Source organism: Pan troglodytes, chromosome 3 (assembly GCF_028858775.2).
Source record: "Pan troglodytes isolate AG18354 chromosome 3, NHGRI_mPanTro3-v2.0_pri, whole genome shotgun sequence".
Lineage (NCBI taxonomy): Eukaryota > Metazoa > Chordata > Mammalia > Primates > Hominidae > Pan > Pan troglodytes.
In genome coordinates, this window is record NC_072401.2 from 159,700,906 (window position 1) to 159,724,357 (window position 23,452).

The 23,452-nt window shown below is 36.1% G+C and overlaps 1 long non-coding RNA gene across 3 annotated transcripts in view; it reads right to left on the reverse strand.

Moving 5' to 3' along the window:
- The window catches only part of LOC107974460 (uncharacterized), a 380,241-nt gene that overhangs the window by 239,983 nt on the left and 116,806 nt on the right, over positions 1-23,452 (reverse strand). For all 3 annotated transcript variants that reach the window (XR_010156735.1, XR_008547646.2, XR_008547647.1), the window contains exon 4: positions 9,550-9,647. This is a non-coding gene — a long non-coding RNA (uncharacterized LOC107974460). The remainder of the gene's footprint in view (positions 1-9,549; positions 9,648-23,452) is intronic.

Sequence of the window (23,452 nt, forward strand, 5' to 3'; positions counted from 1 at the left end):
GACATCTACACATTCAGTGAGCAAAAATTAAGTCTTCATTAATAGTCTAATTTCATAATCTATTCTTTTCATTGATCAATAAATCTGTTATCTTTACCTTCAAGATACATATGAATTTAACAAATTCTCATAAGCTTACCTACTACCATTTAGTCCAAATCATGACCATCTTTTGCCTGAATGACTGCACTTGTGCTTTAACCGACCTTTCTGTTTTCATTTTTGTAAGCAAACCCCCTTCAAACAAACACACAAACTGTCTCCTACATAGTGGCGAGAGGGATCTTTTTCAAGGGTAAATTATATCTTATCTTCCTTGCTTGCTACTTTGCATTAGATTCCCATTACATTTAGAAGAAATGAAAATACTTATTTAGTCTGATAAATTCCTACATATAGTGTAGAATGATGATTACAACCATAGATTCTAAAGTCAGACTGCCCGTAGTAGTGACAGATTTAATCATTTACCAGCTGTAAGTTTTACTATGTGATCTTAGGCAAGCCATTAGTTTTCTCTTTGCTCCATGTGCTCACTTGCAAAATAGTGGTTAATAATAGTTCCTTTGACACACAGATATTGTTAAGATAAAACCAGTAAATGCTTGTTTGAAATAGTGTTTGGCATACTGTATATTTATTATTATTACTGTTATTGTTCTTCTTGCTAATAGAAAAGTTACTGTTATACACTACCTGGCCCTATTGACTTTTCAATTTCACCTTAAACCAATTCTCTCCATGCATCCCTGACTATGTTCCAGCCACTCTGAAGGTTTTATTGTTTTGAAGGTCTTTCCACATGTTGTTCTCTTTTCTTAGACTTTGCTTATCCCAGCTATTTCTATCGATGAATTAATTCAAGTCTGAGTTCAGATATCACTTCCTCTGGAAGATCCAGCCTACCTAACATAGGGCTTATTCCATCTCTGCACTTTAGTCACTGTATTTCGTATCATCTTTCATTTTCTTCAGAACATATTACCATATTTATTATTTTATTGAATTGGTGTTTGTTGTATTTTGTTTTGCTGCTGCTGTTTATTATTCATCTCTGACCATGGAAATGTAAGTTCCTCTAACAAAAAATGCAATAGGTGTTCAGAAAGAATCTGAAAAATGACTATGTATGTGTATATATATGTATGTATAATTTATATCTTATATATGTATATATACACATTTGCATATATACATATATATATATATGTTCCACATTTGATTTAAGTCATGAGAGAGAGTGGTAAGAACCATGGCTACACAGGTTTATGGCTTTTGAAAATAGATTTTGTTGTATTCTTTGTCTTGGGATACCACTGAAGGAATTAAAGTACTAATGAACCTTAATAACCTAATCAGACTTTCCAGTTTCTTTTTTCCTGCTTGTTCATTTATTGGAGTTTGGCTAGGTTTCATCAGGGTGAGAGAGGTGAAAAGGAGAATTAAATAAACCAAGAGAGGCTGGATTACACTATTTAAGAAAAATATAGAAGGTGGTGATGAGGCAGACAGGAGCAAGTGGGAGCCTCCTTTCCTTGAAAAATACAAAGACATGAGATCATGAAGCTGGGCCTTAGAAGATGTGTCATTTTTGATCTTTCTTTTTTTATTATTATTGTACTTTACGTTCTAGGGTACATGTGCACAATATGCAGGTTTTTTACATATGTATACATGTGTCATGTTGGTTTGCTGTACCCGTTAACTCATTATGTACATTAGGTATATCTCCTAATGCTATCCCTCCCCCATCCCCTCACCCCATGACAGGCCCCGGTGTGTGATGTTTCCTACCCTGTGTCCAAGTGTTCTCATTGTTCAATTCTCACCTATGAGTGAGAACATGTCGTGTTTGGTTTTCTGTCCTTGCGATAGTTTGCTCAGAATGATGGTTTCTAGCTTCATCCATGTCCCTACAAAGGACATGAACTCATCAATTTTTATGGCTGCATAGTATTCCATGGTGTATATGTGCCACATTTTCTTAATCCAGTCTATCGTTGATGGACATTTGGCTTGTTCCAAGTCTTTGCTATTGTGAATAGTGCCACAATAAACATACGTGTGTATGTGTCTTTATAGCAGCATGATTTATAATCCTTTGGGTATATACCCAGTAATGAGATGGCTGGGTCAAATGGTATTTGTAGGTCTAGATCCTTGAGGAATCGCCACACCTTCTTCCACAATGGTTGAACTAGTTTACAGTCCCACCAACAGTGTAAAAGTGTTCCTATTTCTCCACATCCTCTCCAGCACCTGTTGTTTCCTGACTTTTTAATGATCACCATTCTAACTGGTGTGAGATGGTATCTCATTGTGGTTTTGATTTGCATTTCTCTGATGGCCAGTGATGATGAGCATTTTTTCATGTGTCCGTTGGCTGCATAAATGTCTTCTTTTGAGAAGTGTCTGTTCATATCGTTTGCCCACTTTTTGATGAGTTGTTTGATTTTTTCTTGTAAATTTGTTAAAGTTCTTTGTAGATTCTGGATATTAGCCCTTTGTCAGATGGGTAGATTGTAAAAATTTTCTCCCATTCTGTAGGTTGCCTGTTCACTCTGATGGTAGTTTCTTTTGCTGTGCAGAAGCTCTTTAGTTTAATTAGATCTCATTTGCCTATTCTGACTTTTGTTGCCATTGCTTTTGGTGTTTTAGTCATGAAGTCCTTGCCCATGCCTATGGCCTGAATGGTATTGCCTAGGTTTTCTTCTAGGGTTTTTTTATGGTTTCAGTTCTAACATTTAAGTCTTTAATCCATCTTGAATTAATTTTTGTATAAGGTGTAAGGAAGTGATCCAGTTTCAGCTTTCTACATATGGCTAGCCAGTTTTCCCAGCACCATTTATTAAATAGGGAATCCTTTCTCCACTTCTTGTTTTTGTCAGGTTTGTCAAAGATCAGATGGTTATAGATGTGTGGTATTATTTCTGAGGGCTCTGTTCTATGCCATTGGTCTATATCTCTGTTTTGGTACCAGTACCATGCTGTTTTGGTTACTGCAGCCTTGCAGTATAGTTTGAAGTCAGGTAGCGTGATGCCTCCAGCTTTGTTCTTTTGGCTTAGGATTGTCTTGGCGATGCGGGCTCTTTTTTGGTTCCATATGAACTTTAAAGTAGTTTTTTTCCAATTCTGTGAAGAAAGTCATTGGTAGCTTCATGAGGATGGCATTGAATCTGTAAATTACCTTGGGCAGTATGGCCATTTTCACAATATTGATTCTTCCTATCCTTGAGCATGGAATGTTCTTCCATTTGTTTGTGTCCTCTTTTATTTCGTTGAGCAGTGGTTGGTAGTTCTCCTTGAAGAGGTCCTTCACATGCCTTGTAAGTTGGATTCATAGGTATTTTATTCTCTTTAAAGCAATTGTGAAGGGGAATTTACTCATGTTTTGGCTCTCTGTTTGTCTGTTATTGCTGTACAGGAATGCTTGTGATTTTTGCACATTGATTTTGTATCCTGAGACTGCTGAAGTTGCTGACCAGCTTAAGGAGATTTTGGGTTGAGATGATGGGGTTTTCTAAATATACAATCATGTCATCTGCAAACAGGGACAATTCAACTTCCTCTTTTCCTAACTGAATACCCTTTATTTCTTTCTCCTGCTTAATTGCCCTGGCCAGAACTTCCAACATTATGTTGAAAAGAAGTGGTGAGAGACAGCATCCCTGTCTTGTGCAAGTTTTCAAAGGGAATGGTTCCGGTTTTTGCCTATTCAGTATATTGTTGGCTGTGGGTTTGTCATAAATAGCTCTTATTATTTTGAGATATGTCCCATTAATACCTAGTTTATTGAGAGTTTTTAGCATAAAGGGCTGTTGAATTTTGTCAAAGGCCTTTTCTACATCTATTGAGATAATAATGTGGTTTTGTCTTTGGTTCTGTTTATATGATGGATTACGTTTATTGATTTGCATATATTGATCCAGCCTGGCATCCCAGGGATGAAGTCAACTTGATCGTTGTGGATAAGCTTTTTGATGTGCTGCTGGATTCTGTTTGCCAGTATTTTATTGAGGATGTTTGCCTCGATGTTCATCAGGGATATTGGTCTAAAATTCTCTTTTTTGTTTGTGTCTCTGCCAGGCTTTGGTATCAGGATGATGCTGGCCTCATAAAATGAGTGAGGGAAGATTCCCTCTTTTTCTATTGATCAGAATAGTTTCAGAAGGAATGGTACCAGCTCCTCTTTGTATCTCTGGTAGAATTCGGCTGCGAATGCGTCTGGTCCTGGACTTTTTTTGGTTGGTAGGCTATTAATTATTGACTCAATTTCAGAGCCTGTTATTGGTCTATTCAGAGATTCAACTTCTTCCTGGTTTAGTCTTGGGAGGGTGTATGTGTCCAGGAATTTATCCATTTCTTCTAGATTTTCTAGTTTATTTGCATAGAGGTGTTTATAGTATTCTCTGATGGTAGTTTGTATTTCTGTGGGATCAGTGGTGATATCCCCTTTATCATTTTTTAATGCATCTATTTGATTCTTCTCTCTTTTCTTCTTTATTAGTCTTGGTAGCGGTCTATCAATTTTGTTGATCTTTTCAAAAAACCAGCTCCTGGATTCATTGATTTTTTGAAGGGTTTTTTGTGTCTATATTTCTTTCAGTTCTGCTCTGATCTTAGTTATTTCTTGCTTTCTGCTAGCTTTTGAATGTGTTTGCTCTTGCTTGTCTAGTTCTTTTAATTGTGATGTTAGGGTGTCAATTTTAGATCTTTCCTGCTTTCTCTTGTGGGCATTTAGTGCTATAAATTTCCCTCTACACACTGCTTTAAATGTGTCCCAGAGACTCTGGTATGTTGTGTCTTTTTTCTCATTGATTTCAAAGAACATCTTTATTTCTGCCTTCATTTTGTTATGTACCCAGTAGTCATTCAGGAGCAGGTTGTTCAGTTTCCATGTACTTGAGCAGTTTTGAGTGAGTTTCTTAATCCTGAGTTCTAGTTTGATTACACTGTGGTCTGAGAGACAGTTTGTTATAATTTCTGTTCTTTTACATTTGCTGAAGAGTGCTTCACTTCCAACTATGTGGTCAATTTTGGAATAAGTGTGATGTGATGCTGAGAAAAATGTATGTTCTGTTGATTTGGGGTGGAGAGTTCTGTAGATGTCTATTAGGTCTGCTTGATGCAGAGCTGAGTTCAATTCCTGGATATCCTTGTTAACTTTCTGTCTCATTGATCTGTCTAATGTTGACAGTGGGGTGTTAAAGTCTCCCATTATTATTGTGTGGGAGTCTAAGTCTCTGTAGGTCTCTAAGGACTTGCTTTATGAATCTGGGTGCTCCTGTATTGGGTGCATATATATTTAGGATAGTTAGCTCTTCTTGTTGAATTGATCCCTTTACCATTATGTAATGGCCTTCTTTGTCTCTTTTGATCTTTGTTGGTTTAAAGTCTGTCTTATCAGAGACTAGGACTGCAACCTCTGCTTTTTTTGTTGTTTTCTATTTGCTTGGTAGATCTTCCTCCATCCCTTTATTTTGAGCCTATGTGTGTCTCTGCACATGAGATGGGTCTCCTGAATACAGCACACTGATGGGTCTTGACTCTTGATCCAATCTGCCAGTCTGTGTCTTTTAATTGGAGCATTTAGCCCATTTACATTTAAGGTTAATATTGTTATGTGTGAATTTGACCCTGTCATTATGATGTTAGCTGGTTATTTTGCTCGTTAGTTGATGCAGTTTCTTCCTAGCATTGATGGTCTTTACAATTTGGCATGTTTTTACAGCGGCTGGTACCGGTTGTTCCTTTCCATGTTTAGTGCTTCCTTCAGGAGCTCTTGTAAGGCAGGCCTGGTGGTGACAAAATCTCTCAGCATTTGCTTGTCTGTAAAGTATTTTATTTCTCCTTCAATTATGAAGCTTAGTTTGTCTGGATATGAAATTTGGGGTTCAAAAATTCGTTTCTTTAAGAATATTGAATATTGGCCCCCACTCTCTTCTGGTTTGTAGAGTTTCTGCCAAGAGATCCGCTGTTAATCTGATGGGCTTCCCTTTGTGGGTAACCCGACTTTCTCTCTGGCTGCCCTTAATATTTTTTCCTTCATTTCAACCTTGGTGAATCTGACAATTATGTGTCTTGGAGTTGCTGTTCTCGAGGAGTATCTTTGTGGTGTTCTCTGTGTTTCCTGAATTTGAATGTTGGCCTTCCTTGCTAGGTTGGGGAAGTTCTCCTGGATAATATCCTGAAGAGTGTTTTCCAGCTTGGTTCCTTTCTCCCCATCACTTTCAGGTACACCAATCAGACGTAGATTTGGTCTTTTCACATAGTCCCATATTTCTTGGAGGCTTTGCTCGTTTCTTTTTACTCTTTTTTCTCTAAACTTCTCTTCTCACTTCATTTCATTCATTTGATCTTCAATCACTGATACCCTTTCTTCCACTTGATCGAATTGGTTGCTGAAGCTTGTGCATGCGTCATGTAGTTCTCGTGCCATGGTTTTCAGCTCCATCAGGTCATTTAAGGTCTTCTCTATGCTTTTATTCTAGTTAGCTATTCATCCAACCTTTTTTCAAGGTTTTTAGCTTCTTTGTGATGGGTTCAAACATCCTCCTTTAGCTCGGAGAAGGTTGTTATTACCAATCATCTGAAGCCTTCTTCTCTCAACTTGTCAAAGTCATTCTCCATCCAGCTTTGTCCCATTGCTGGCGAGGAGTTGTGTTCCTCTGGAGGAGAAGAGGCACTCTGATTTTTGGATTTTCAGCTTTTCTGCTCTGGTTTCTCCCCATCTTTGTGGTTTTATCTACCTTTGATCTTTGATGATGGAGACATACAGATGGGGTTTTGGTGTGGATGTCCTTTCTGTTTGATAGTTTTCCTTCTGAGTCAGGACCCTCAGCTGCAGGTCTGTTGGAGTTTGCCGGAGGTCCACTCCATCCCCTGTTTTGCCTGGGTATCACCAGGGGAGGCTGCAGAACAGCAAATATTGCAGAATGGCAAATGTTGCTGCCTGATCCTTCCTCTGGAAGCTTCGTTTCAGAGGGTCATCTGGCTGTATGAGGTGTCAGTAGGCCCCTACTGGGAGGTTTCTCCCAGTTAGGCTACTCAGGGGTCAGGGACCCACTTAAGGAGGCAGTCTGTCCGTTCTCAGATCTCAAACTCTGTGCTGGGAGAACCACTACTCTCTTCAAAGCTGTCAGACAGGGACATTTAAGTCTGCAGAAGTTTGTGCTGCCTTTTGTTCAGGTGTGCCCTGCCCCCAGAGATGGAGTCTACAGAGGCAGGCAGGGCTCTTTGAGCTGCGGTTCGAGCTTCCTGGCCACTTTGTTTACCTACTCAAGCCTCAGCAATGGTAGGCGCCCCTCCCCCAGCCTGGCTGCCGCCTTGCAGTTCAATCTCAGACTGCTGTGCTAGCAGTGAGTGAGGCTCTGTGGGTGTGGGACCCTCCGAGCCAGGCGCAGGATATAATTTCCTGGTGTGCTGTTTGCTAAGACAATTGGAAAAGTGCAGTATTAGGGTGGGAGTGTACCAATTTTCCAGGTACCATCTGTCACAGCTTCCCTTGACTAGGAAAGGGAATTCCCCCACCACTTGCACTTCTTGGGTGAGGCGATGCCCCGCCCTGCTCTGTGGGCTGCACCCACTGTCCAACAAGCCCCAGTGAGATGAACCCGGTATCTCAGTTGGAAATACAGAAATCATCTGTCTTCTGCATCGCTCATGTTAGGAGCTATAGACTGGAGCTGTTCCTATTTGGCCATCTTGGAACCTCCTCCAGACTTTCAAGTTTGGAAGCAGAGTTAAGGATGGTTTGGAATGGATAAGATTGAAGAATGTTTTATCAGTTATAAGTTTTTTGAAAAAAAATTTGAGAAAAGTGTCTAAACTACAGCAATGGTAGTAAAGATAAAATCAAGAACAAGTATAACAGATACTTAAGTGCAATTGCTGCATTCTCATCCTCAATTGCCAATAAGTACAAATGTGTGACATTTATGATAATATTTCAAATCTGAATGCTTCATAACCTCTGTGCTGACTCATTAAATACTATTCCCAAACATACCTTACTCAAACCCAGAGGTTCAATAAGAGTGCATATGGCAATTAAACATGTAAATTGACTGTAACATGGTAATTTTCCTTTTAAGAATCAAAGGTGAGGGCATATCAATTAAACCAAAGCTTCTATCTTTTACTGTCATTTTTTATCAGCATCATTGAACACTATTGTTCTACTCAGTCTACACTCTGCCTTCTGTAAGAAGTGAAAAGGTCAATCAAGCAAGGAATATGTTGAGCACATTTCACATTATAAATGTGACCATGATTCTTTGACACCCTCTGGCCTTGCCTCTCAGTATAGCACACATTGCACAAATTCTAACTTATTCATCATGATTTATTTTAGAGATCCTCTTATTTATCTCTTCAATTCAACTTTCACTGTCCCCCTCCCCATCATCTATCAAACAACTCTGAAATTCATAGTGGACCACGTTCAAATTCTTTTTCATTAGACTTTTCATCCCAAACACCTTATGGAATGGACTCAGCTTGTGTTTTACCATTCGTGTCAATGAATAAGATACAAAATGTAAAAAGCTGGTAGGTCCAGAATACCTTGAGAATCTTTGAGGAAGATAATGTTGCCTAACTCATTATGTTGGTCTCTCAGAGTCTCAGTGTGGGCGCTGTCAAAGTACCACTAAACTGGATTTTAAAAGTTGGTGCTGGATTCCCATATTTTTGGCTTAAGTGATTGGATGGAGGGTAGAATCATTCACAAAGAGGTAATAAAGGCACAGATTTTTAGAAGATTTTTTAAACATTTACTCTCCAGAAGACTTAAGATTTCTCTGTAGAAATACATATCTCATCTTTTCAAAATAGATTTACAAACATGTGATTTGTCATTTACAAAATCCCTATGATGTGGGCTTCAAAGCTGTTACATATCATTCCTACTTTGTAGGGGAAAATCAACGCAAACTAAATGTCAACGTTTTTAAGTGTACACTTACAGTTAGAAACCAGGAGTTTTGCCTTGTACTGTAGGTTTGTTTGTTTGTTTTTTTTTTTTTTTTTTTTGCTTCTACTATATCATGCTGGCCACATTTAATCTCACATACCTAACTTTCACATTTTCCTCATTTACTTTCTAAGCAATAGAACTTCTGATTGTCCTCTATCATGACTTTTTTTCAACAAGAAGGCAGTGTATGCAGGGTTAAGAGAATAATAGGTAAAGTGCAAGAAGAACAGAAGTGAAAGATACTCAGCCCCACAGACTGCATGAACTCTTCACGCTCTGTCTCTTGGTCTCATGAAATACTGTAAAATATCCATTATTTTTAATCCTATAAGTTCTACTTTTTTGTCTCTATACTCATAATGTCTTTACTATAATTTCCTCATAATAATGGATAATGCAGTGAGATCTTAACAGTTCTATATTTATTTTTGGCACTATTGATATTCAGACAAAATCCCAATCATAGGTCACAAGAGGAAATAAAAAAGGTTCATGAACTTTATTTCATGAGACATATATTTAGATGCAGACATTTTCTGTGTAATCTCTTAATATAGATTTGGAAAGAATACCTGTAAGGCCACCATATGTCTCTCGCCTTCCTCTGGCAGTCACTGCTTCAGGGATGATCTCACTCTTAGCAGTTCCTGGAAACCATCAAATGCAAAACCTGGCAGAGAAAGAGACAGCGCACTCATACCTTATAGAACAGGGGAAACAGCTTAGAAGAGTTGAATACTAGTTCATCCCAATGCCTAGACTAGTAAAATTAAGTTATGGTTAGCAAAAACTGTCTTTTTTTGAAAGCTATTGCCAAAACATCTGGAAACTTAATAGAGGTTCCAGAAGGCTTTGACCAAATGTAGCCCTTTGTAGCTACAAAAAGTCTATCATGAGCCTTTATAAATGATATATTAGGCTGACGCTTAGCAGTGAAAAGTTAGGATTGGTTGTGAAGGAGCCTTGCTCCTTTGTGGAGGTGCACATTTCACTCCGCAATATCTGACTGCCGCTTCCTCCCTGAAGCTTCAGATAATAAAGAGTCCATTGTATACCTTGTGACCAAATTTAAAACAAAATAAAACAAAACAAACATGCGTATGTTCAAGCTCATCAAAAAGCATAAACATGTGGAATTTTTCTATATCAATTATGCCTCAATAATATTAAAAAACAAAAATATTCTCACATTTGCATTTCATATTTTACCACCTAGAGCCTCATGGGTATCTTTAAATTTTGTCTACTGAATATTATGTATATATCTTATTTTTAGAATGTTTTTTTTTTTTTATTATACTTTAAGTTTTAGGGTACATGTGCACATTGTGCAGGTTAGTTACATATGTATACATGTGCCATGCTGGTGCGCTGCACCCACTAACTCGTCATCTAGCATTAGGTATATCTCCCAGTGCTATCCCTCCCCCCTCCCCCCTCCCCACCACAGTCCCCAGAGTATGATATTCCCCTTCCTGTGTCCATGTGATCTCATTGTTCAATTCCCACCTATGAGTGAGAATATGCGGTGTTAATTATCAATTCTTGTTTAATAAATAAATAAATACTAAAATATAATGCTAAAACCATTGTAAATCTTTGTGGAATGTAATGCTGGAGTTCAAAAGTTGAATCAATCAACTGACCTTGAAGTCATGTTTCTGATTCTCAAAACATGCATTTGATTATTATGAACCTCAAATTTCACAAGTTTGTATGTGAAAGAAATCAGATTTGCTTCTTCTCTAATAGAACACATTCTTGACTCAGTTCAGAAGTTGTAAGACTGGTTTTGCAGCCAGAAAAATAAGGGAAGAATTAATAATAAATATATTTTCACAAGAATTTATAATGTAAATTTTCTCAGTTGATAAAGTGTATTAAGTACTTATTGTGTGCTAGGCACAAAAGTTTATGTTATCCTCATTCTATTGACAAGGAACCGGAGGCTTAGTATGAAAATTTCCCCAGGTTATTCTAAGAGTAAGTGGCAACACACAACCTACCACAGCTGTCTTTGGGAGTTGGAAGTAAGTCTTATGGAACATACCCACATAATCCTATACAGGTAATCCTGTACATCTTGTCATCTTTGCTTGATTCTTAAATTAGTATTTTTTACTTTAGCCATTCAAGTGGGTGTGAAATATTGTCACCATGTGGTTTTAACTTGCATTTTGTGTTACGGTGGGTATAAATTTTACTTTTATGTAGGCTGAAACCCCAAAATGCATGGCTGCTATTTTTGCTTTTGATAGTCATCTATCTGTAGGAGCAGATAACAATAATAAGAAATGCCTTTTCTATCCAACTTTATTTTAACTATTTTTGGAGCTCTATATTTCTTTTTTAGAAATCCAAATTTCTATCTGGTCTCTCATTCTGAGACAGAAATTTGCTTTAACATTTTTTGCAGTAAAGATGCAAATTCTCTTTGCTATTATTCTTCTGCAAAATTTCTGTGAAAAAAAAGTCTATTTCTCCTTAATTTTTGTAAGGTATTTTAGCTGTGTATATCTAAATTGACAGAGTTTTTCCCCCAGTATTTTTAAGAGTCACCTCCCCTGTTTTCTGTCTTGCATAGTTTCTGATGGGAAATTTACCCTTATGCTTATATTTACTCTTCTATAGTAATCTGTCGCTGTATTCTGGCTGCTTTAAAGATTTTTCTTTATTATTTGCATTCAACAAATTGATTTTGATATACCTTGGTATTTTTTAATTTGTCTTTATCGTGCTTGAAATTAGTGAGTTTTTTGCATCCCTTGATTTACAATTTTCATCAAATTTGGAAATTATTATTTCCTCAAATAATTTTACCTATCTCTTCTTTCTGGAATTCAAATTAAATTTATATTAGATTACTATTTTTCCAGAAAGTTGGAGTCTCTGTTAATTTATTTTCAGTCTTTATCTTCCCCTATCTTCTTCATTTTGGATAGTTTCTATTGCTATGTCTTCAAGTTGAAGAATCTTTCTTTCCTACAGTATTTCATTAGCTGTTAATTTTGTCCAGTGAAATTTTTATTTTATGTACTGATTTTTAACTCAAAGTGTTCCTTTTTTGTATTTTTCATTCCTCTTCTCACTGATTTTTCCTATAAGTCTTTAAGCATATTGAGTATATTTATAAAATCTGTTTTAATGTTCTTATTTACTAATTATATCATCTACATCACTTCTCTATTTCTTTTTTTTTTTTTTTTTTTTTTTTTTTGAGGCAGAGTCTCCTGTGTTGCCCAGGCTGGAGTGCAGTGGCATGATCTCAGCTCACTGCAACCTCTATCTCTCGGGTTCAAGCGATTCTCCTGCCTCAGCCTCCCAAGTAGCTGGGACTACAGGTGCCAGCCACCATGCCCAACTAATTTTTTTTATTTTTATTTTTAGTAAAGACAGGGTTTCACTATGTTGGCCAGGCTGGCCTTGAACTCCTGACCTCGTGATCTGCCTGCTTCAGCCTCCCAAAGTGCTGGGATTACAGGCATGAGCCACTGTGCCTGGCCTCTCTATTTCTTTAGAGAGACTGAGTGTTTTCTTGTTATTATGGATCACATTTTCCTCCATTTTGCAAGTCTAGTAATTTCAGGATTGTATGCTCGACTTTGCAAACTTTATGCTACTGAGTGCTTGCTTTTATTTATTATTTTAAAGAGTTTTGGACTCTGCGCTGGTGGATAGTAAAGTGGCTTACAGATTTTTTATCTTTTGGAAGCTTATTTCTTTACTCTCATAAAGGGAATATTTATTCAATCTATGTTTAATGTAAGATCTCTTATCATTGGGTTTATATATAACATATTAATATCTATTTTCTCTGAGAATCTTTTTTTTTTTAAATTTTTTAAAGGGCAGGTCTTTGGTGTTCTTTTTGGCTTGTTTGGTCCCAATAAGCCTGGCCATTCAGAAGGTCTACACGGAAAGCCCCACGTATCCAAAAGTGTCTGTCAACTCTGGCTGCTGGAAACGGCCATGATTCTTGCTCCTGTGAGAGCACTAGGCAGTTTTCTCTTTAGAGGTCAATAGTACTTGGTCATTTCCTAGAACTACATTTTGACTCTACTCATTTGCAGATTTCTGGAAACTTTTCTGTTGGCAGCTTTGTCCTCTTGGTACTTTTCCTCACCAATTCTACCTGTCTCAACCTCCCTAAACTCTGATCCGTGTCTCATAAAACTCATGATCACAGTAGGCTCTGTTTGAGTCCTTTTTCTCTGTGTCACAGTATAAAAATTGCCTCCAGTAGCTAGAGCAGCCCCAACACCTGACTCATTTGTTGCCCCTCTCTTAGGGATCATAGGCCTGCACTGCCTGTTGTTCCTCGTCTTAAAACAATGATTCCACATTTTGTGAAATCATTGAGTTTTCTATTGTGAAATCATAGAGTTTTGTGAAATCATAGAGTTTTGTGAAATCATAGAGTTTCACATGAGTTTTCTATATGAAATCATAGAGTTTTCTATTTCTTGACAATGGGAGGGTGATTCTGGTCTTCACAGGTTTGTCATGAATGAAGCACATCCTGCATCATTTCTGTCAGAGGTGGTGGAGGGCACACAGACTCTGGAGAGAAATGGCATACATTACCATTTCAGATCCACAGAACAGTGTAATCACCCAAGGGTTCATATCGCCTGCTGCCCTGAAAAGCCACCGTACTGAGAACAGGTTTTTGCAATGGAGAAAGGGTTTAATAAATGCAGAGCCAACTAAGCAGAAGGACAGGAGTTTATTATTACTCAAATCACCCCCTCTGAAAATTCAGAGGCTAGGGATTTTTTGAGGACAGTTTGGCAGGCAGAAGGCTACAGAATGGGGAGTGCTGATTGGTTGGGTTGGGGGTGAAATCATAGGGAGTTGAAGCTGTCCTCTTTCAGAGTCAGCTCCTAGATGGGGACCACAAGACCAAATGAGCCAGTTCACTGGGCTGGGTGGCACCAGCAGATCCAACACAACACAGGGTCTGAAAAATACCTCGAACACCAGTCTTAGGATTTACAATAATGATGTATCCATAGGAGCAACTGGGGAGGTGAGGAATCTTGTGGCATCTGGCTACGTGGCTCCTGAGCCATAATTTCTAATTTGTGACTAATTTGTTCATTTTACAAAGGTGGTCTGGTCCCCCAAAAAGGAGGAGGTTTGTTTTGAGAAGAGGCCGTTATCATCTTTGTTTCAAAGTTAAATATAAACTAAATTCCTCCCAAAATTAGCTTTGCCTATGCCCAGGAATGAACAAAGGCAGCTGGAGGGTTAGAAGCAAGAGAATCAGTTACGTCACATTTCTTTTACTGTCACAATTTTCCTATGTCAGGTTTTTCTCACTTTCACAATATTTGCAAAAGCAATTTCAGTATTAATTCTGGGAGCTTAAGCAACATGTTAACCTTCCTTTGCCTCAGTTTCTTCATCTGTAAAGTAAAGGTGGTAATAACAATAACTACTTCACGGATTTGTTGTTATGATTAGATGATTTATTATGCACCAAGCTCTTAGAAGAGTGGGTAGCATAGTAAGAACTATGTAATTGCTGTTTTTACACAGGCTACTTCCTCCATTCCTTGACGTAGTTTCCCAGAATGATTGCTTCTCTCTTATTAAAGAGAAAGTAATCTGCAAGAATTGACAATAAACTTCTTATTGCAATTATGCCTGGGGGAGGGCTACAAGAAAATGTGGTAGTGATCAAAGAGAATTTAACTTTCATTTGTAATGTTTTGATTTTTTTCTAAAGAGAATATATGTTTCTGTTAATTTTGTAACTAAATATGCTTTTAAAATGAAGAAAAAGCAACAATATTTCTTCCATATTAGAGACTGCTAGTGATTACCAAACTCCAGGCTCTTATCTTTTTCCTGTTCACACATCGAGATTCTATTTCCCAGCCTCTTCTGTTATTAGATGTAGCCATAGGACTAAGATCTAGGCAACAAAGTTTTACTGAGTGTTCCATGCTCTACTTCTGAAACTATACTTTTTTTAGGGCTAAAGAAACCTAAGGCAATGTTTGGTGACTTAAGATCAGAGGGAAACTATCCCTAAAGTGATAGTCCTATTAGATAGATCCTGTGAATTGAGAGTTCATTTGGAAAAAATATTTGTATTTTAAAACGTTAGCCCCAACTTTCAAGTTGCGTTACTGCTTCAATCATATTGCTAAAACTCTGAAAACAAGAACACCATTTGTTCTAATATTATTTATCCTCTTGGTATTTGGCAAAATGTCAAGGACATCAGAAGCATACATATAACCTTCGTGTTGTTTTTTTATTTCCTCACATACCTATTTCACTGAGAATGAAATATTTTGAGGATTATTCTCATGTCATTTTTCTTTATGTTTAAACCTTAGCTCCTTAAATTCAGAGTGTTCACAAAGGATAGCCTGCTACAAATCGCCAACTGCTTCCAAATCTCAATTGCATATATTTTTCATTTTATTGTTTAACACAAGTTTAACTATCATAACCTAAACATGTCTTTTACTAGAACAATGAAATATCTCTGATAGCCAAAATCATTTTCTCTACCATTAAAGATGGATGGGGAGACTACCATATAAATAAGGGAGATTTAAAACACCATTAAAATCAAAATTGCTTCTTATTTCTCACATGCAAATAGTGCATTTCTCTCTTGGTTTCATGCAATCAATTGATTAAAAACAACAATAAGATAAGGAATTGAGAAACTAAAGGCAAAATATTATCATAAAATTTATAAGCATGTAAAATATAATTAAGTAATTAATTTAAACATTTAAAGCAGAAGAATCTTAAATGTTTAAATTTAAATGTTTAAATCTTAAATGTTTAAATTTAAGAATTTAAATGTTTAAATTTAAACATTTAAAGCAGAGATTAAAGGAGAAAAAAGAGGTGGTGTGTTATTTTTGTTTCAGACTTTTAGAATGAACGTATTTGTTCCAAATATAATTTTCAATTTTGCCAGCTTAAAAAAATTTCATCAAGGCCAGAAAAATAAAACATTAAGAAGGCATACTCTTTGTGAGACTGGGAGACGATATCCATTTAAAAAGAAATATGTGGGCTAATAAAAAAATCCAAACCTCATTTATACAAAAATTGCCAAAAACTAACCCATTATGTTGCTTATGTGATATTATGTAAAATGGAAAAATCTTAAGGACCATGGTGTATTATTTGCCCGTGAAAACCCACAACAATAGAAATTGGCAAATATTGAAAACTTGCATCTTTAGAGACTCTTTGACATCTGTTACTTTAAAAGCTTCTCTTTATAAAATGACTCTGGAGCTTAATTCTGTGTTTAAATCCATATACCCAGCCACTCTCAAAATAAAATTAAAGTTATTTATATACAAAATCAATTAGGAAATGTGTCAATGTTTTCCTGTCATTTATTTGCTAGTTTCACTGTGAACCTTAATGCTTCTGCTGCATAAATGCTATGAGGAAAACAGACACACATTGACAAATGAAAATAATTATTTCATAATTATTTCAATAATGTATTATGAATTTAATGTTATTATAGAAAGTCATTTCATCTACCTGGAAGCTATTCTTTTTTTTTTTTTTTGGAGTCAGATAAACCTGCATTTATTTTTTTATTTTTTTTTAGAATTGGTTCATGAGTTTAATTTTTTTTATTATACTTTAAGTTTTAGGGTACATGTGCACAACATGCAGGTTTGTTACATATGTATACATGTGCCATGTTGTTGTGCTGCACCCATTAACTCATCATTTACATTAGGTATCCTCCTAATGCTGTCCCTCCCCCATCCCCCCACCCCACAACAGGCCCCGGTGTGTGATGTTCCCCTTCCTGTGTCCAAGTGTTCTCATTGTTCAGTTCCCACCTATAAGTGAGAACATGCGGTGTTTGGTTTTTTGTCCCTGCCATAGTTTGCTGAGAATGATGGTTTCCAGTTTCATCTATGACCCTACAAAGGACATGAACTCATCATTTTTTATGGCTGCATAGTATTTCATGGTGTATATGTGCCACATTTTCTTAATCCAGTCTATGATTGTTGGACATTTGGGTTGGTTCCCAGTCTTTGCTATTGTGAATAGTGCCGCAATAAACATACGTGTGCATGTGTCTTTATAGCAGCATGATTTATAATCCTTTGGGTATATACCCAGTAATGGGATGGCTGGGTCAAATGGTATTTCTAGTTCTAGATCCCTGAGGAATCACCAAGCTGACTTCCACAATGGTTGAACTAGTTTACAGTCCCACCAACAGTGTAAAAGTGTTCCTATTTCTCCACATCCTCTCCAGCACCTGTTGTTTCCTGACTTTTTAATGATCGCCATTCTAACTGGTGTAAGATGGTATATCATTGTGGTTTTGATTTGCATTTCTCTGATGGCCAGTGATGATGAGCATTTTTTCATGTGTCTGTTGGCTGCATAAATGTCTTCTTTTGAGAAGTGTCTGTTCATATCCTTTGCCCACTTTTTGATCGGGTTGATTCTTATTGCTGGTGTTTCGTTTTTATCTGCAAACTGGATAGTCATAATTTAAAGGACCTCTACAAAAGATAATTTCGTTGACTACAGTTAATTTTGACTGTGTTTCAGTCAGCTAACTACATATCAATGTGCATCCTTTCCCTTAATGGTATAGAGCTTTTACTTGGAAATTAGTTATCAAGCCAGGAACTACATTCCCCAACATCACTTGCCTCTGTGAGTTTTCACATGAGACTTGTTGTTGCCAGTAGAATGTGAGTGAAGGTGAGAGGTACTGTTCCCTTTCCAAAGAGTTCTTTCCAAAGTGATCTTTCCAAAGCGGTCTTTCCGAAGCATTTCTTTCCAAAGTATTCTTTCTTTGTGCTCTTTTTCTGCTCAAGGCAAATGACCTCAAAGGTGTGGGGGAAAGTGAATCCGTAAGATGAACGGAGCCTGTCTCTCTAAATCACTAAATGGAAGAGCATCACCTGCTAACCAGGAACACCTACTTAGGACTATTAAGTGAGCAATAAATAAATTCCTTTTTTGTTCAGGCCATTGAGCACCACTGGATATTCTTTTTGCAGCTCAAAGTATTTGTTATAGAAGCTAAACAATATAGTCTTACTATAATAATTGAAAACATTGAAGCCCAATGTCAATTTTCTATCTGGTAAGAGAAAGCACCTGAAGGAAGACCTAAAATGACATGAGAGATCAACCTGACTCTAACATTTGTCACCAGTAAATTGCTAGAGTGGATCTGACTACTCTGTCTACCTGGTTAAACATCTCTCCCTGCATCCTCACTACTCCAAACATGCCCTCCACAAACCATTTCTGTTGAAGATGATCCCCTAATAATAGAATTATTTCACTGGTGAAGAATATAAGCAAGGTAAGTCTACCTGTTTGAACTTTTAAGGATACAGAGCACATAAAATAACAGTATAGAGTGAGAGAAAGCAATCCTTGCTAACTAGAATCCTACTAAAAAATATAGTGCCATAGGCCAAAACAGCTATTATTAAATCATGTATAAAGACACTCAGAGGTTGATGTCAAAAACAACATAGCTGCTCAAGGAAGTCATCAAAGGCCAAAGCACCTTTTTTCCACCTACACTGCCATCTTTGTTTGTGATTGTCATATGATTGTTTCACATACAGATATCAAGGCATTCCAAAGAAAGGAATGAAAAAAAGGTAAATGACAAAAGACATGCCCATACTGACTGTATGCCTTTATTTTGATGAAAGCAATAACTTTTCTGGAAATGTATGTGGTAGAGCTTTGCTTATATTATGTTAGCGAGGACTGGTTGCATAGCTACTCTTAGCTGCAAGGGAGACTAAAGAGTTGACGGTAGGCACATTCTCCAGAATGTCTGCCCAGATAATAATTTCACATTTTTGTGTATATCACTTCCAATTTAAAGCTTATCAGAAACAAAGTTTTAAGATCCAAGTTTCATTTGTTGTATGTATTTTTCAACATCTTTTTTAGCTAAAGTATACATTTGTAAAAATTTATAGAATATGATGTGTGGAAATAACTTTGAATAAGAATACAAATACAATTTAAGAACTACAGGAATCATATAATGACATTTTAATAAGCACGTGGAAAATTAATAAATGGATCCCAGAATCTAAAAGATGCCTCCTATATATTACTAACCCTACAAGGTTTCATGTTATTGCATTAAAAATAACTGTTTCTTAAGATCCTAGGGTGATAGTTACACACATTCATATACGTGTGTGTGTGTGTGTGTTTATGTGTGTGTAGGCATTTTACTGTGTCTTAATTACATTTAAGATATTGGTCAGATTATAAAATGTAATACATCTAACTTTATGCTGTTTAGTAGATTTTTGTCACATAACATTTAGCAACAGATTACTGATATTTAGTTGGAAATGACTACATTTTAAAATTCTGCACATTACTATATTGAGCAAAATCAAGTATATGTTACTAAACAAGGGAAAAGGAATATTGAGTATGTAACTAATTATGTGGGCCATACAAACCAACCAAAATCTTTATGTTCTTAAAGAAATTTTCTATGGGCATTTTTAATTACATAAGATAGATTTTTTTAAACATGATGTTGTGAATCCTTCAACCACAAATATAGTTTTAAAATTGTGGAGCCCAATTACTATATCAACATAAAAATCTAAAGTACTCATAAGCAGCAGTGTGTTTCATTTACATTGGTTCAGCCTGTTAGTTACACAAACTATCAGAACTGTGTACTTTAAATGATTTTAAGTTGATACGCATTCTAGTCACAGTAATGAGGATTGAAGACAAGGCAGAATACAGTTAAGAATATTAATTCACCACATTTTAAATGCCAGTCCAGGATTTATTTGTTCCTTCTGTTAGTTAACACCTATTACGTGAGTCAATATGGTAATAGTAGTAGCTAATATTGTTGCCAAAGATTCTACATTATTTTTATCATCACAGCAATTGTGTAATCTATTCATTCCTATTCATGTCACATATTTAGAAAGGTTAAGTTGCTTTACCCCAGATTACAAGAGAGAGGGCATAGCTTTTATGTGCCTAAAACAGGAATCAAATGCTGGTCCCTTTCTCTGATCCTAAAGGATTATAAAAACGATTAAATCTGCCTTCCCTAAACTTGGGAAGGCAGCCTGGGACAGGTGATGAGACATAATGAGGCAAAAAGAAGTAGCATATTACAGAAAACCCGATCTTATTAAAAGATTGCTTAAAAATCACTTATTTTAGCTTTGAAAAGTTTTTGCTTCAAAATTATGAAAGGAAACTGATACAGGGGTGTGTTTATTAGAAATATTAAATAACTTTTCAGAAATTTTTAAAACTACAGGTGAATAAAAAGTAAAAATGGTTAAATAAGCATTAGAAAATATGAGGCCTTTTGAAAACATGTTTTTGAAGGCATATTGTTTCTGGAAACATGTAATTTCATGGGTGATCTTCCTTCTTGGATGTGACAGCAAAAGAAAAAATAAATAAACTAGACTTTATGAAAATTAAAATCTGTTGTATATAGAAAGACACAATCACCAGAGTAAAAAGATAACTCAAAATGTGATAAAATATTTTCAAATCATATATCTGGTAAGGAACTGATATCCAGTATATATATAAAACTCTCAAAACTCAACAAAAACAAATAATCCGATTCAAATATGGAAAAGACTTGAATAGGCATTATCTAAAGAATATATACAAATACTAATAAGTGCATGAAAATATGCTCAACATCATTAATCATTAGCGAAATGTAAATCAAAATCACAATGAAATACCATCACACAACCATTAGGATGACTGCTATCCAAAAAATAAATACATAAAAACAGGAAATACCAAGTGCTGGCAAGAATGTGGAGAAATTGGAATCTTGTGTGCACCATTGGTAGAACCGTAAAATGGCATAGCTGATATGGAAAACAGTACAGCAATTCCTCAAAACAAATAAAATGAAATTATCATATGATTCAGCAATTTCTCTTCTGAATATATACCCAAAAGAACTGAAAGCAGGGTCTCAAAGAGGTATTTATACACCCATGTTCACAGCAGCATTATTTACAACAGCTCAAATGTGGAAGCAACCAAGTGTCCATCAATGGATGAATGGAAAAACATATATATATATATCGCATTTCCTATATATATATCTATCGCATTTCCTATATATATATATCGCATTTCATATATATATATATATATATATATAGGAATACTATGTATCCTTAAAATTCTGACACATACTGCAACTGGACGAACCCTGAAGATACCATACCAAGTGAAATAAGCCAGATACAAGAAGACAAATACATTATGATCCCACATCTATGAGTAGGCAAATTTATAGAGATGGAAAGTACAGTGGTGGTTACCAGGGATGAGGTAAGGGAAAAGGGAATTACTGTTTAATGGGCACAGTTTCTGTTTTGCAAGATGAAAAGAGTTCTGGAGATGGATCATAGTGATGATTCTACAATAATACGAGTGTACTTAATACCATTGAGCTGTATACTTAAAAGTGGTTAGGATAATAAACTTTACGTTACATGTATTTTAGAATAATAAAACCTTTTTATTAAACATGCATATAGAAAATATAGGTGTGGTGAAGAATATAAATAAAAGAGATTTATCCAAGAAAGTTAAAAATTGAGGCAAAATGTTTAAATGATAATAATTTTACTCAAGAAATGTAAATACATCTGTGCATGGAATCTGACTCTAAAATCTCAAAGTTTTTTAATCTCAAGTCCTTTCATCTCTGTGTTCTATATATGAGTTCCTCAGTCACAGAATTGATTCAATTTTCTTTGAAAATAAGCATTGGTCAATAATTATTGAAGATATTAATCAGATAGGCTTTCTCCATTTGGGTTTATTAATTATCTGCTTTTGAAACTCAAATAATCAGGGACCTAGGAGTGCTTATTAAAATTAGTAAAAGAGGAGAGGATTCTGGGATATGGGGTGACCAGAAGATAGCTCCCCTCTCCTGACCCCCAACCCCAAGCCATCTGTCACTGCTGATCAAAGCTGCTTGGGACCTATGAGTGACGGAGCACAGGAGAGAGGATGCCTCTCCTGGATTCTATGGAGGACTGGAGTAGACCTTTTTTCTGAGGGGATGAGTAAGTTTCTAGAGAACAAGGTTGAAGTGTGGAGAAAGGAATATAAATAAAAAAGGCAAATTCGTAACTCTCTTACAAATAAATGTAAAATGAACATAGGCCAAGGCCTGCCTGCCATAACTATTACTAAAGTAATTAATGAAGAAAACAGACAAAAGTGCCACAAGGGTTAAAAAGCTAACTCAGAGTCGCATACAACATTTATAGTCAGATAAGGAATGCTGAAATGTTATTTACACGGGAATGAAAAACTGGCAAAACTAGTCAATATTCTCAGAGCAATAACTAATTGCATTTCATCAGACACAATTTGCATTTCTATGGACAGAAATCATTTGCATTTCTCTCAGTTTTCTACAAATTATCATCTATCTCTATAAAGTTATGAAACAGCCTAGTCAAAGACAAAGGCAGAGATAACTCAGATGGAAGAGCTTGTCAGGACACCCACCACGTTTCAAAGTCTTTCACAATTTTTCCTCACAGTATATAGATACAAATAATTAAATTTGAAAAGGAAAAAGATGGACTATCTGGGAATGGGTGACGCAAGTTTAAATAAAATCCTTGAAACAGATGAAATATAGTGTAGTGGAAATTCAAATAATAGCATGGAACTAACAGCATAGAACCATTTAAAACATAAAGGATTGGAGGTTTGGGGGTAGATATATAAGCTGTCTCAATTTGTCCTCAGGAGGAAAGGCAGGAAGAGAAAAAAACATAAGTGAATGTATTTTAAAGATCTCAGTATATAGAGTTGGGGGTATATAGGGCACAAACGGAGCATCTTGCTTGAGAAAACACAAGTATCTTTGTGGGTGGTTGCTATTTTCTTTCCGAATAACAGTAGAAAATTATATTTGGGGTACTGATAGTAGAGAGAAGGAAAGAAACTAAAAGCAGGAAAGACAGACGATGATTCCAACTTATTTTTTCTCATTATCACACATAGACCATCACTTAGCCATAATGTTACCAATAGGCTTAGCTCTAAGTTATTGATACATTCTCTTCAGAGCATATACTGAAGGAGGAGTTTGGAGCTTGGTTTTTTTTTTTATAACATCTCTCCTGAAGTGCCTTATAGTGAAGCTAGGATTTTTTTTTTCAGTTGTTTGATTTGGTTTGGTTCTTTGGCTCAAAGATAAAGATATTCTGACATGAAGAAAATGAATAAAATATGCCTATCATAGTATGTCTTGATGTTGTTTATCTTCTGCTTACTATTTACACCAATTAGCTTCCAGGTCATCTGAGGTGTAAGACCTTAGAAAGTGAGACTAATTATGGTATAGATGGTCGCACAAAATAGACAAGGGGAGTTTGCTGGTACCTGTAAGATTTGGGAGGAAACAGTGTA